Below are 13,698 nucleotides of genomic sequence, written 5' to 3' on the forward strand. Positions count from 1 at the left end.
GGCCACAGAATGAAGGAAAGAGAAAATGAAGTAGATATGAAATTACAGGGCTGGGCGGTGGTGGTGCATGCCTATAATCCCAGTGCGTGGGAGGCAGAGGCAGGGGATCTCTGTAAGTTTGAGGCCAGCCCGGTCTACAAGAGCTAGTTCCGTGACAGCTAGGGCTGTTACACAGAGAAACCCTGTCTCGAAGAAACAAAAACAAAATGCATTAAATTACAGCCTGTGGTGGTGGCACTTGTCTTTAATCCCAGCACTCAGATCTCTGTGAGTTCGAGGCCAGCCAGGGCTACACAGAGAAGCCCTGTCTTGAAAAACAAAACAAAACAACAACAACAAAGAATCAAATTGCACCCTACTTACATTTGGTACCACTGCTTTTGTGTTTTTATTTATTTCTAGTGCCAGGATTGAACCCAGTTCACCTCTTATGCAGGCAAGTACACCAAGCTCCACCCTAAAGCTACCGGGACTCTCTTTAAAACACTAAGTCCCAAACACAAGAAACAAATCCCGGTCCACAAAACAGTGGGACCTTGAATCTGTTGCCTGACTTTTCCCCCACTGCTACTGCTCCCCCCCTTGTTGGGTAGGCCTTGAGACGTAATCTCTGAGCCCCTCTGTTGGATCAGAGGGTCAGCTGACCGGAAGCCAGTCCTATTGTATGTAAAAGACTCTTAACTAAACTTTCTCTATTCCAACTGTGCCAAGTGGCCGGCAATTTAAGATCTCCCTGGAAAGAGACTCTCAACAGATCACAGTCCTGCCAGAACAGCCCAGGAAGGTCAGGCACGGGGCTCGAGACAGGTGAGTAGAAGTATTCTGTCTTTTCGGGAAGTAACCTGGTGATTCTCCCGGGAGGTGGCTTGGCTTAGGGTAAAAACAGGTCCATTTTTCCTTATAAAGAAGACATTACCAGTAGTAGACCTTTGTGCGTCTGACCTCAGTCGGTCTGCCTTGGACGCAACCATGGCTACGCCACCTCGGAGAAAGAAACGCAGAGTGGAAGAGTTGTATTCAAGGTCATCCGGGCTGAGGGGCTGAGGTTGGGGATGTGGAGGGGCTGGAGGCTACCTGGGGGCTTCACTCCAGGCATTGTTACTCTGTGTTCCAGGCTGTTCTGCCCTCCCCCCTCCACCCCACTTCTCTCTCTGTTTTTTTTTTTTTTTGAGACAAGGCTTCTCTGTGTCCTGACTGTCCTAGAACTTGCTCTGTAGACCAGGCTGACCTTAAACCCAGAGATGCTTCTGCCTCTGCCTCCTGATGCTGGGAGTGTGTACCACCACTGCCTGGCCCAGGCTGTCCTCTTTGACTGTTACTTCTATCTGCTGAGAAGACCTTGGCTGTGACTTTCACAGTGCCCCAAGAACATCTCTCTGCTGATGGTAGAAAGAGTCCCTGACTTGGAGTTTGGGATCCTGGATCAGAATCTTGGGTTGACTGCTGTCAAACTAAAGAGCCCTGTCTTTGTAGACAGCTAGGCTTGGATCCTGGCTTTCCCCTGCTGATCGTATGGCCTGGGGCAAGATGTTCTCCTTGCAGAGGCTCAGCGTTCTGTTCTGACCTCTAGAGGAAGCTGGTCCATTTGAGACCCACCAGTCTATTCATTCTTTCCCCTAGATACTTTGTGGCAAACCTGGGGTTTGAATGTCATTTGATCCATTGGGGTTTGAATGTCATTTGATCCATTGAGTGTGTAAGAGGGAGTGCTGCATTAGGCAGGTGGACCACCTCCGTTTCTAGGCCGCTCTGGGTTACAGAGTAAGTTCCAGGCCAGCCTGGGTTACAGACTGAGACCCTGGGTCAAACAAAACAGAAAGCAAAATGTGGTTGTAGGCTTGGAATCCCAGCACTTGGGAGACAGAAGCAGGCAGATCAGGAGTTCAAGGCCAACCTCAGCCTACATATTGAATTTGAGACCAGCCTTGGTTACTTGAGATCCCCATCTCTAAAAACAAAAACAAAAAAAAATGTAGCTTGTTTTGGATTGAGACAAACATTGATTGCCTTGCAGTCATAGAATTCACTCGTCAGTAAAGGGTATGTAAAGGTACTCACTGAAGATGAGAGAGAGAGAGAGAGAGAGAGAGAGAGAGAGAGAGAGAGAGAGAGAGAGAGAGATTGATTTATTTGAGGTAGAATTGGAATGAAACCATATAAGAAACATATTTCTTATAGTTAACTTCATAAAAGAAGTACTTGCATCCTTTATGGTGTGTGTATGTGTGTGTGTGCGCATGCACCTGTGTATGTGCATGTACATACACACATATGTAATCCAGAAGTCAATCAGAGCACCTACGTTGGCTTTTAGTTTAGTTTTATTTATTTGGTTGATTGGTTAGTGTTTGTTTTTGAGCTGGAGTCTCCTCATTTAGCTCCAGCTGGCCTGAAACTCACTAATAGAGCAAGCGGGCTTTGAATTTATAGAGATTTACCTGTCTCTGCAATCCAAGTACTGGATTAAAGGCGTGTGCTATCACGCCGGCTTATAAACTTTTTCTGACTTGGTTTTAGAGGCAGGGTTCTGTCAATGAACCCGGAGCTTGCAGATTTGACTAGGATTAGCTGGCCAGGGAGCCACCTCCCTAGCATGGGGCTTGCAAGCACATGCCACCGTGCCCAGCTTTCTGATTGGTTGTTTGGTAGGTAGGTTGTTTGGTTTTTCCAAGGGCTCTAGGGATGAAACTTAGGACTTTTTACTTGTATCACAAATGTATTGACTGAGCGAGTTCCCCGGCCCATCTTTTGTTTCTTTCAATCCCAATGTACACCAAGTGTGAGAATCAACCGTGGAGAATACATGCCAGTGTGGCACCATAGCCACATACACTCGAGATGCTCTGTGCAAGCTGGCAAGGGGACAGCTGTGGAGTGAGGAGCCGAGCGACATTGTGTGTCCTTGTTTGAGGTCTAGCATCTAGAGGGGAGGAGGCTAGGTCCTGACTGGCCCAAGGAGGAGCTTTGGCCCCTAATCTTGGCTAATATTGGAATCATTAGGGGAAGCCACATACGTCCTTGTCCTGATCCCAGTCACTCAGAGGCCCACAGTTCTGTCTTGTTTGTTAAGAAAAGGGCTGAAGGGATAGAACTCAGTGGTAGAGTCCTTCCCTAACTGCTTAGGTTCTATATTCAGTCTCTAGCACCTAAATAAGTAAATAATCCAACCAGCCACCGGGAAGTCTAAGAGAAAGAATGCAGGAAGAAGGGCAAATTAAAGAGGTGTGACTTTATCCTGGAATCTCGTCTGTTCTGGCCCCAGAGTCCCTCCAGTGGTTCTCATGTGCAGCCAGATTTGGGGTGACTAACCTCAGGTAGTGGGCCCCAGGGGCCCTAGGACACCCTTGTCTATAAAACACCAATTCTAAACCAGGCTCAAACCTGTACTCTCATAACTTGAGAAGCTGAGGCAGGAGGAGAGTCACCAGTTTGAGACCAGTTTCAGGCTAGTCTGGGCTAGAGTGAGACCCTATCTCAAACAACAACAAAACTCCACCCAACAAAACTAATGAAACAAATGTATTTTGGACTCACTGTGGTTTCGTATTTCCGTGGGCCTGGAGTGGTTTCTCCTTCATCCCTTATCTGGTAAAGATGAGGCGGGATGAAGCTTCAGAGAGAGCTCCTTATTTACAGATTCCAGGACTCGAAACAGAGTCAGGTTCAGTGTCCTTCCCTCAGAACGCCCTAAGGCTCAGTATACTGTCACAGTGTGACCCTATGTGAGAAATGCTTTGGCAAGTCCCCAAAGTTTGAAGGACACCAAAGCCAGCCTTGGAGACAAAGAATACAGGAGTTTGATGTGTGGAAATCTCCAGGTCAAATCTGAGCACTAAACATCTCCCACCGTTATGTTCACAGATAGTTCCAAGCCTTGACACAGAGGCACACACACGCACACGGTTGTTTGAGTTTCTGGCTAGTAACCTTTTGTAACCTTTTTAAATTCTTTTTTTTTTGAGACAAGGTTTCTGTGTAACTTTGGAGCCTGTCCTGGAACTCACTCTGTAGACCAGGCTGGCCTCAACTCACAGAGATCCATTTGCATCTGCCTCCCGAGTGCTGGGACTAAAGGTGTGCACCACTACCTCCTGGCAGTCTTTTAAAAATTCTATAACAGGCTTTTGTTTTGTTTTATTTTGTTTGAGACAGGGTCTTTCTGTGTAGCCCTAGCTGTCCTGTAACTTACTATATAGACCATGCTAGCCCCAAACTCACAGAGATCTGCCAGCCTCCTGAGTGCAGGGATTACAGGCTTACCAAGGCAGTCTTTAGTCTTTAGTAGAGTAAGCAAATGTGTATTTTTATTTATTTTTATCTTTGTTTTCTTTCCTCCACCCCTCCTTTGATACTTGCCCCCCATTTAGAGACGGGGTCTCACTGTGTAGACCAGGCTGGCCTCAAACTCCCAGAGATCCACCTGCCTCTGCCTTTAAGTGCTGGAATCAAAGGCGTGTGCCACTATGCCTGGCTCCCCACTCCCTTTTAAAGATGGGACTCACTACGTTGCCCACGCTAGTTTCAAACTCGTGATTCTCCTGCCTCAGCCTCCAGTGCTGGGATTACAGGTAGCCCCTGCCACACACACATACCCCGAGCTCTTATTTCTATTATCTGAGGAGACTGGAAGCATTGTTCGACATGGAAATAAGAACTACGGGTCTCCTTTCGGAAGTGCCTTCCTCCTCTGTGCTAGGCACAGCCCTGGTAGGGCATCGGGAGGCCTGGATCTCCTGGCTGGCCAGTAGGGTTAGAGAATTCACTCTGAAATAGAGGGGGCTGGTTCCCTCAGTCACCCAAAGTACCAGAGGTTGTCCTTTAGAAACACCTCTCTAGGAGAGGCGGTTTCAGTTCTGCTGGTGGTTGGGACTTCCTTAAACACTTCTGTCATCTTGAAAATGTAAAAGTTCACCCGGCCTGGTGGCGTACACCTTTAATCCCAGAACTCAAGAGGCAGAGGTAGGCAGAGCTCTGTGAGTTTGAGGCCAGCCAACACTGTGCAGAGAGACCCTGTTTCAAATAACCTAAATAAAGGGATAAAATGGAATTTCTTTGGTTCCCACAGCAGGGCCTGTTCGCCAGGCCTTCAAGGTGCCCTCACATTTAACAGAAATGGCCTGCTGGCATTCCCAGTCTGAAGGTCCACTGGGATGGATGGTGATTTCTTTGACAGATCTGGATAGAGCAAATGGGCATCTCTGAGTTAGAGAGAGAGAGAGAGAGAGAGAGAGAGAGAGAGAGAGAGAGAGAGAGAGAGAGACAGAGAGAGAGAGAGAGAGAGAGAGAGGAACAAGCATTCTCTAGGGGTAAGACTGCTTTCCTAGTATGTTCATCCTCAATACTGCAAAAACAAAATAATAACCTCAGGGAAGCCCACCCATGGAGAATAGTTTGTAATTTCCAGTGTATGAACCAGAATTACAGGAGCCAAGAATCTTTCATCTTGCCTTCGTGTAAGTCAATTCTTTTCAATTAAATGGATTCTGTAAAATGGTTTTGTTTTGAACTCACAGAGACCCACCTGTCTCTGCTTGTGGAGTGCTGGGATTAAAGGCAAGACCACAACTGCCTGGCTTGTTTTGGTTTTTAAGACAAACTCTCATGAAGCCTAGGGTGTTGTGGAAGGCCACTTGTTCGTTCCTGGCTGCCCAGACTCAAAATAACCACACAGAAACTGTATTAATTAAATCACTGCTTGGTCTATTAGCTTTACCTTCTTATTGGTTAGCTCTTACATCTTAATTTAACCCATTTCTATTAATCTGTGTATCACCACATGGCTTACTGGTAAGGTTCTGGCTCATCTGTTCCAGGCAGTGGCTCCATGACATCTCTCTCACTCTGCCTTCTTTCTCCCAGCATTCACTTTAGTTTTCCCTGCCTCTCTCTATTCTGCCATGCACAGGCCCAAGGCAGCTTCTTTATTAACCAATAAAAGCAACACATATACAGAAGGACTTTCCACATCACTTCCCTTTCTCTGTCTAAATAAAAAGGAAGGTTTTACCTTTAACATAGTAAAATTACATATAACAAAACAGGTATCAAGCAGGAATTACAGTTACAATATTTATATCTACTTTATCTTTCATCATAGCTAAGAAAAACTATAACTATTCTTCAATTACATCAAAGACTCCACAAGGATATTACCTAAGTAAACAGAAAGTGCATTATTAGCAGCAACTCTAGAAATGACAGAGACATCTCACTGCCTGGACAGTCACCCAAAGTTCTTCTGTAACATTGGGGCACCCATCTTCAGTCTATAGGTCCATAGTACCCAGCAGACTTTTCCATCAGTTAGGAAATTTGAAGATCTGTTCTGCCTTGTAATGGCAAAGTCCATCAGTTGCTTTCTTCTGTGTCCTGCAGAATGTCTAGCAGATTCTTTCATGAAGCAGGAACCCTAAAGGGCTGTCTCACCTTTAGGCAACTTTAGCAGTCATTTCTTTGCGGGTGTTGCATGTCTAGTTCATACAGCATAATATCAAGCAGTCCAGGCAAGAGCAGTTTCTTGCCCAAATGGCTAACCAACTCCATAAGGAGCCTCTTCGATGCCCATCATCCTCTTGAAGTAACTGGTGCTGCCAGGAGCAGATGTGTTTCATTGTCATGAAAAGTTCTAAGTTATTAAAACATTCTAGCCATGTGGTGGTGGTGCATGCCTTTAATCCCAGCACTCGGGAGGCAGAGGCAGGTGATCTCTGAGTTGGAGGCCAGCCTGGTCTACAAGAGCTAGTTCCAGGACAGGCTCCAAAGCTACAGAGAAACCATGTCTCAAAAAAATACAAAAACAAAATAACAAAAAACAAACAAACAAAAAAAGGAGACAAGAAGACCCTTTTATGGCCAGCTCCCTGGGCCAGCCAGCCTAGCCTAGTAGGTGAACTTCAAACCATTCAATAACTCTACTTTGGTGCTGGAGAGCTGGCTCAGTGGTTGAGAGCACCGGTTGTTCTACCAGAGGACCGGAGTCTCATTGTGGACTACTGAGCTGCATTCATCCATGTGGGCAACTGGATGACCACTCAATTTCCAAGATTCCCCAGAAGACGGTATATAGCACAGGACGCTGGTTTCCTATACTGTTTTATAAGCAGTGTGTCAAAGCCTGTACATGCGGCACCCCCACAGCCTCGTGAGGCAGGTGACCGGACAGAAGCGAGGTGTCGGAAGAGAGGCACAGCCAATCTAGCAAGTAGCAAGTGTGTTAATATAGAGAGAGCTGCCACCACTCAGTACAAACGGGCCAGGGCGCTACAGCTCAGCTCTCCTAGGGGCTGGGGGCAGCACACCTGGTGTTTTACTGGCATATCCCAGGCCCTGGGTTTGATGGCCACTGCCACATAAACCGGCAGTCAGGGAGCGTGGCTGCAATCCCAGCGCCTGGGAGGCGGAGGCTGGAGTTTTCGGGCAGTGTGTGGTGGTTAGTCTCAGTGACATAGCAACTGAGCTGGAGGCCAGCCTGGACTACATAAGATCTTCTCTCAAAACAGCACGAACTTCAGTCAACTCAACCCTCCTAACGGCTGTGAGGAGGAGGGGGCTAATTGCCCTGTTTTAACAGGTGTGGACACAAAGTTCAGGTAAGTTCATTAGTTTCCTCGGGGCATTCATGTGACAGAAGGGGACAGTGCACTCTGCCAAGCTTGGTCCTCATGCTGTCTATAGTCCTGGGCTGAGCCACAGGCTGAGAGCCTGCTATATGCCAGGCACATACAGTTAGTTGTCCTGGGTTCAGACAGTCCTTGTTCTGATACAGTGGTTCTCAACCTTCCTAATGCTGTGACCCATTAATACAGTTCTTCATTCTGTGGCCACCCCCAACCATAAAATTATTTTCATTGCTACTTCGTAACTGTAATTTTGCGACTGTTATGAACTGCCATGCAAAGAGCTGATATGCAGGAGATCTGATGTGTGACCCCAGGGAAAGGGTTGTTCGACCCCCAAAGGGGTTGTGAATTGCTGCTCTGGTGAGTCACGTGTGCTGACATCATGGGGAGACAAGTAGGGTGGAGGGGTGTGGATGTCTGTGAGATACTGGGCCAACACATGAAACCAGCCCAGCTTCAGTCTCCCCTGCGTGGGGGAGGGCAAGCAGGATGACCCTAGCTCCATCTAGTCGGGCTGCCCTGAGGTAATCATCACCCTGTGTGGGGAACTGGCGAGCAGTCAGGTGTCTCAAGGCCCTTCTTATCTCTGGACTTGGACCTCTCTGGGGCTTCTGTCACCACACGCCCTCTGGAGACTTTCCTCATCTCTGTTTCAGCAAACAGGCACAGGATAGGAGACGCCATCCCAGGGTGCTAACAGAACAGCCTTTCCCTGCACCATTGTCAGGGCAGGATTAAGGGGCCTGCCTGGAGATTCCTACACAAGTGTTTAGGTTTGACTGGGTGACTCCGGTGGTGAAGGGTTTGGAGGCAGCAGATAAGATATCCACCTCCTCAACACGTGTGTGTAGCGGTCAGATGGCAACCTCGGGTGCAGTTCCTCAGGCTCTCTACATGGTTTTGGGGACAGCAAGGTTGGTCAGCCAGTGAGCCCCAGGGATCTATCTGCCTGTCTCTACTTTTCCAGTGCTGGGGTCACAAGTATGGGTGACCAAGCCCAGGTTTTTGTTTTGGTTTGGTTTTTGGTTTTTCGAGACAGGGTTTTTCTGTGTAGTCTTGACTGTCCCGGAACTTGCTTTGTAGACCAGGTTGCCTCTGCCTCCCAAGGGCTGGGATTCAAGGCATGTGCTGTCACCACCGGCATAGGTTTTTGTTTTTAATGTGGGTTTTGGGAATCAGACTCATGTCTTCATGCTTGCAAGCAGAGTTATCGCACCTGCTTTCTAATTAGGCTTTAGCAAGCCAGCTCTGGCTGCTGGGTGATTGACAGGTCTAGACTCTCCTTCATTCACTGAGGCCCTGAATTAGAGAGGTCCCTCTGGGCTTTATCACATAAAGATCAAATTATACCTTCGTCTTCTTTATCTGTCTCAGAGGACTGAGAGAGAGAGAGAGAGAGAGAGAGAGAGAGAGAGAGAGAGAGAGAGTGAGAGTTAAATGCATTCATCTGTAAAAAGCACTGAGAGAAGAGTGTGCCCTTGTTTTATGTGGGTAATTTTAATTGCACCCAATCTCCAAAACAGAGCTGGGCACACCCCAACTTCCCCCCACCCCTGTCAGCTAGCCTCAGCCCCGCCCCCTTCTTAAGCACGTGGAGATGTGTGGTCAACCTGGCGGATATGGCTCACTTTCATAAAAAAGATAGTAGACAGAAAAGCCAAAACCCAAAAAAAAGAGGGGGGGCAGGCGGTGCTAGCGCACACCTTTAATTCAACACTTGGGAGACAGAGGACGGAGGATCTCCTTGAGTTTGAGGCCAACCTGGTCTACAAAGTGAGTTCCAGGACAGCCAGAGCTACACAGAGAAACTCTTGTTTCCAAAAACCAAAACCAAACAAACAAAAGAGACAGAGAAGCCAAGACAAAAGTGCCTGAGATCACAGGGAATCCATGAAGTCTCCCCAGAAGCGCCGGGTCTCATGCAACTTAGCGAAGGATTGAAGTCTTGGTTCTATAAATGGCAGCGCTTTTCTCCGTATCGTTTTTACTCCCCTTCCATCTATGTCCTCCATTCTCTCTTCTATTTTAAAAACAGGGTTTCATTTGGCCCTGGCTACTCTCGAATTCATTATGTAGCCAAGCAGGTCCCGCCTTCATAGCTGGGATTTCAGTCAGGGGTCACCATGCCTGGCCTCTGGTCTCTTCTTATTGGAAGATCTGTTATCCCTGGTGTTAGAAATTCCACCCCCCCCCCATTACATCTACTGCTGGTTAATCTTCTAAATAAGGCATTGTTTTAAAACCTGATTGAATTCTCCTGTGCTCAAAAACGGCGTCTATTTCTCTTGCTCCATCACCTGTGGAGAGGGAACACTGCTGACTGGCTGTTCCTTTCAAGGCTTGAAAACAATCCTGGGGACTGAACTCTGAACTATTCTTCTCTGAGGCTGGGGGGCCTGGCTCCTTCCCCGGAGCTGGTTTCCTGTCTCCGGCCCAAGGAGAACATTGGAGTTGCCTAGTTACTCTCTCTTCCTGATTATGTCCCGGGCAGTGAGGTCGTGCCTAAGGATATCCATGGTTTGAAGCAAACCACACTGGGGTCTTCTGACCCTACTTGGAATTTTATTTGATTTTTGCTCTTTTGTCGTTGATTTTGTTCTTTTCTTTTCTTTCCTTTTCTTTCTTTCTTTTCTTTCCTTTATTTCTTTCACATTTTCCCCCCTCCCTCCCTCCCTCCCTCCCTCCTTCCCTCCCTCCCTTCCTTTCTTCCTTTTCTTGATTTGTGTGAGACAGGGTACAACCATGGTCTGACCTGGAACTTGAAGTGATCCTCTGAGACTGAGGTTATGGGTGAATATTACCATGCCACACACTTTTTTTGGTTTTATATTCCAATTTTTGGAGTTGAATAAAAGGATAAAGAATTGGGGGAGGGGCTAGGGACAGAGGACCTGCCTAGCTGCTTATGCTCTGAGACTGATATCCAGCACTACAAATAAAAAAATGTAAAGATGTTTGGGAGGCGGGTATTAGCCAGAAGGCTCAGCGAGCAAGCGTTCCCGCAGCCAAGCTTAACAACTGAGTTTGAGATCGGGGAGGCCCTATGTGGCAGAAGAAAACCGACTCCTACAAGTTGTCTTCTGACCTCCACATGCTTGCCATGATAAGTAAATCAATATAATAAATAACTAAAGATGCATGGGCGTGTTGGAGAGGTGGCGCAGCAGGTAAGAGCACGCGCTGCTCTTCCAGAGGACCCCAGTTCAGTTCCCAGTGTCCATGTCAAGTGACCCACAACTGCCTCTCCTTCTAGCTCCAGAGGGTTAGATGCCTCTGGCTGCTGGGTTCCTGCACGCACAAGCACATACCCGCACACAAACACACACATATAAACATTGCTAAATTTAAAATAAGGTGTTTGGCCAGGATATAACTTAACTGGCACAATACTTGCATGTGTTTGCCATAAGAAAGGTGGTCTCTAATCCACACTACATGGTTGCTAGACTCAAACCCTGAGCCTCAGGCACACAAGGTCCAATTGCTCACGGTCCTCTCAACATTTTATACAGACTAGAGCTCATTGTGAACCCAAGGTACTCTGGGGTGTGTGGAAGAGACTTTCTCCTTGATCTTGTCCTAAGGTCCCTAACCATATGAATTTCTTAACTTTAAGCACAGGCTAGACCATTTCCATTTCAGCGATTGTGAGCTGCAGACAAAGACTCTTCTAGGCTTTTGGAAACACATCAGTGAGCAACAAATTCCTTCTTCGTGTGGTAGGCATCCCACGGGTGTGGCAGGTGATGGGTTAATACTACAGGGAAGGCTGAGGAGGAAAGCTAGGAGGTTGTGGCTCCCGGAAGTGAAGAATGTGTGTGTGTGTTTGGGGGGGGGGTGTTCAAAGCATTAGTGAGGTCTCAGGGCCTGCATCCATCAGAAGGTTTGAAGATGGTGAGGGACTGAATCCCGTCAGGATGATGCAGATAAAGTTTTGCAAGTCTGGGGAGCAGCCAGAGTCTGCAAGAAATAAAATCCAGCACAAACAGCAGGAAGGTGGCCACCCAAAAGATAAGGTTTTTGAGAGGGGGCCAAAGGAACCGAGGAAGATGCTAATTGTGTTGTGGCTGCCCTGTGGGTGGGGTGATTTACCCCATCCTGGACTAGCTCTGTGCAAAACCCTGGGCTAACGGAAAGCAGACCAATGTGGCTTGTGAAAATGACTCCTATCCCACCTCTTTCACAAGTACACATGACCTTGAGTAAGCGCTTGTCTCCTGGGCCTCAGTGGTCTCAATGTAAAAGGAGATGGTCAGAGCCTACAACCCCAGCATTTGGGAAGCTAGAACAGGAAGATCTAGGCTAGCCTGGGCTATACAATAGCCATACGAGCCCTGTATCTCATGAGGCCTCTCATTGATCTCATGCTTGCTGACCTCAGGTGTCCTTAATAATGTTAACAGTGCCTTTTTTGCTTTGTTTTTGTTTTTCAAGACAGGGTTTCTCTGTAGCCTTGGAGCCGGTCCTAGAACTTTCTTTATAGACCAGGCTAGCTTCGAACTTACAGAGATCCACCTGCCTCTGCCTCCAGAGTCATGGGATTAAAGGCGTGCGCCGCCACCACCTCCCAGCAACAGTGCTATTAATAAGGCAATATGTGTGGTATCTCTTGAGAGTAATGACTTTTAGTAATGAGACATGTGTGTATGCGTGTATGTGCATGTGTGTGTGTGCCTGTATGTGTATATGTGTGTGTGCACACAAGTGCTCATCTGTGTTTGTATATGCTTGTGTGTGTACATGTATGTATGCATGTAATGTGCGTGTATGTACATGCATGTGTGTTTGGGTGTATATGTGCTTGTGTGTGCATGCATGTGTATGCATGTATATGTGTCTGTATGTGTATGGGCATGCATGCGCATGTGTGTGTGTATGTGTATACTGGAAATTAAGCCTGGCACTTATCAGGCATGCACCCTACCACAGAATATTCCTAGCCTTTTGTTTCTTTGAGACACTAGGTCTGCCCAAGTTGTCCAACCTAACTTTGAGCTCACTCTTGTAGCCCAGGCATGCCTTAAACTTTCAATTCTTCTACCTGAGCCTCCTGAGTAATTAGGATTACAGAACTAATGATATCACACTCAGTATTGAAACTTCAGTTTTTTGTTTTCTTGAGATAGGGTTTCTCTATATAGCCCAGGCTAACCTCAAACTCACTATATAGCTGAGGATGACCTGGAACTCCTGATTCTTCTACTTGTACCTCCCAAACGCTGGTGTTAGAAGGGTGTGATACCTTGTTCAGCCTGCTAATATTGAGACTTTAAAGTGTGTGTGTGTGTGTGTGTGTGTGTGTGTGTGTGTGTGTGTGTTTTCAGAGTACAGCATGTGGGAGCTGGTTCCCTCCTTCCACCAAGTAGGTTCCAGGGACTAGCTCAGATCATTAAACTTGGAGACAGGCACCTACTGAGCCATCTCACCGGCCTGTATTGAGACTTTTAACACTAAAAGAAAAGCCATCTGACTTGGTCTGAGGAGAAGACAGGCAGGACGAAGTCTTTGGTCAGGAAAAACAACCCGTGAGAGCCAGGCCTGGCGCTCCCTGGCTTACATGGTATGGCCAAGGCTCTTGGTTGATCCTAGAGGGGGAACTTAATAAATAAAAGGCATGAAAGTCCCCTTTCTACCACACAGTCTGCATTGTGGGAAGGTTCCTCTGCAAGCAGCTAACTGTCTGTCTGTCCGTTGGGAAGATTTAGAAATTATTGTGCAATGGGGGTGGGGGTGGGGGTGGGGGTGACAGAAAAAAAAAACCTAGCAAATGTCTTAACCTTTAGACACTCAGGGAGCTAGTGTGTCTGAGCCCACTGAGCAGCCACTGGGGACACTGTAAAGGCACAAGCTTTGGTCAGCTCCACTCTGAATTTCCTTGCTCATGACAGACAGGGCGTTTGGTTTTGTTCTAAGACAGGGGTCTCACTTTGTATCCCTGGCTGGCCTTGAACTCGGAGATCTGCCTGCCTCTGCCTCCTAGATGCTGGCATTAAGGGTGTATGCCACTATGCTAGGGAGAGGTTTGGTTTTTCACTACCAGGACAGAGGTGAGATGGACTTGCTGGGAAAATAGGACCAA

General features: G+C 47.3%; 1 protein-coding gene across 2 annotated transcripts in view; it reads left to right on the forward strand.

Annotated features, from left to right (window-relative positions):
• The first annotated feature begins 716 nt into the window (after positions 1–716).
• The window catches only part of Srgn (serglycin), a 40,372-nt gene continuing 27,390 nt past the window's right edge, over positions 717–13,698 (forward strand). Inside the window, exons 1-2 of one of the 2 annotated variants that reach the window (XM_075980140.1) lie at positions 717–807; positions 7,500–7,589. The gene's annotated coding sequence lies outside the window, so the exon portion shown is untranslated. The remainder of the gene's footprint in view (positions 808–7,499; positions 7,590–13,698) is intronic. The other variant, XM_075980141.1, reaches the window with a different exon arrangement.

The sequence above is a fragment of the Microtus pennsylvanicus genome, chromosome 7 (assembly GCF_037038515.1).
Source record: "Microtus pennsylvanicus isolate mMicPen1 chromosome 7, mMicPen1.hap1, whole genome shotgun sequence".
NCBI classification, from domain to species: Eukaryota; Metazoa; Chordata; class Mammalia; order Rodentia; family Cricetidae; genus Microtus; species Microtus pennsylvanicus.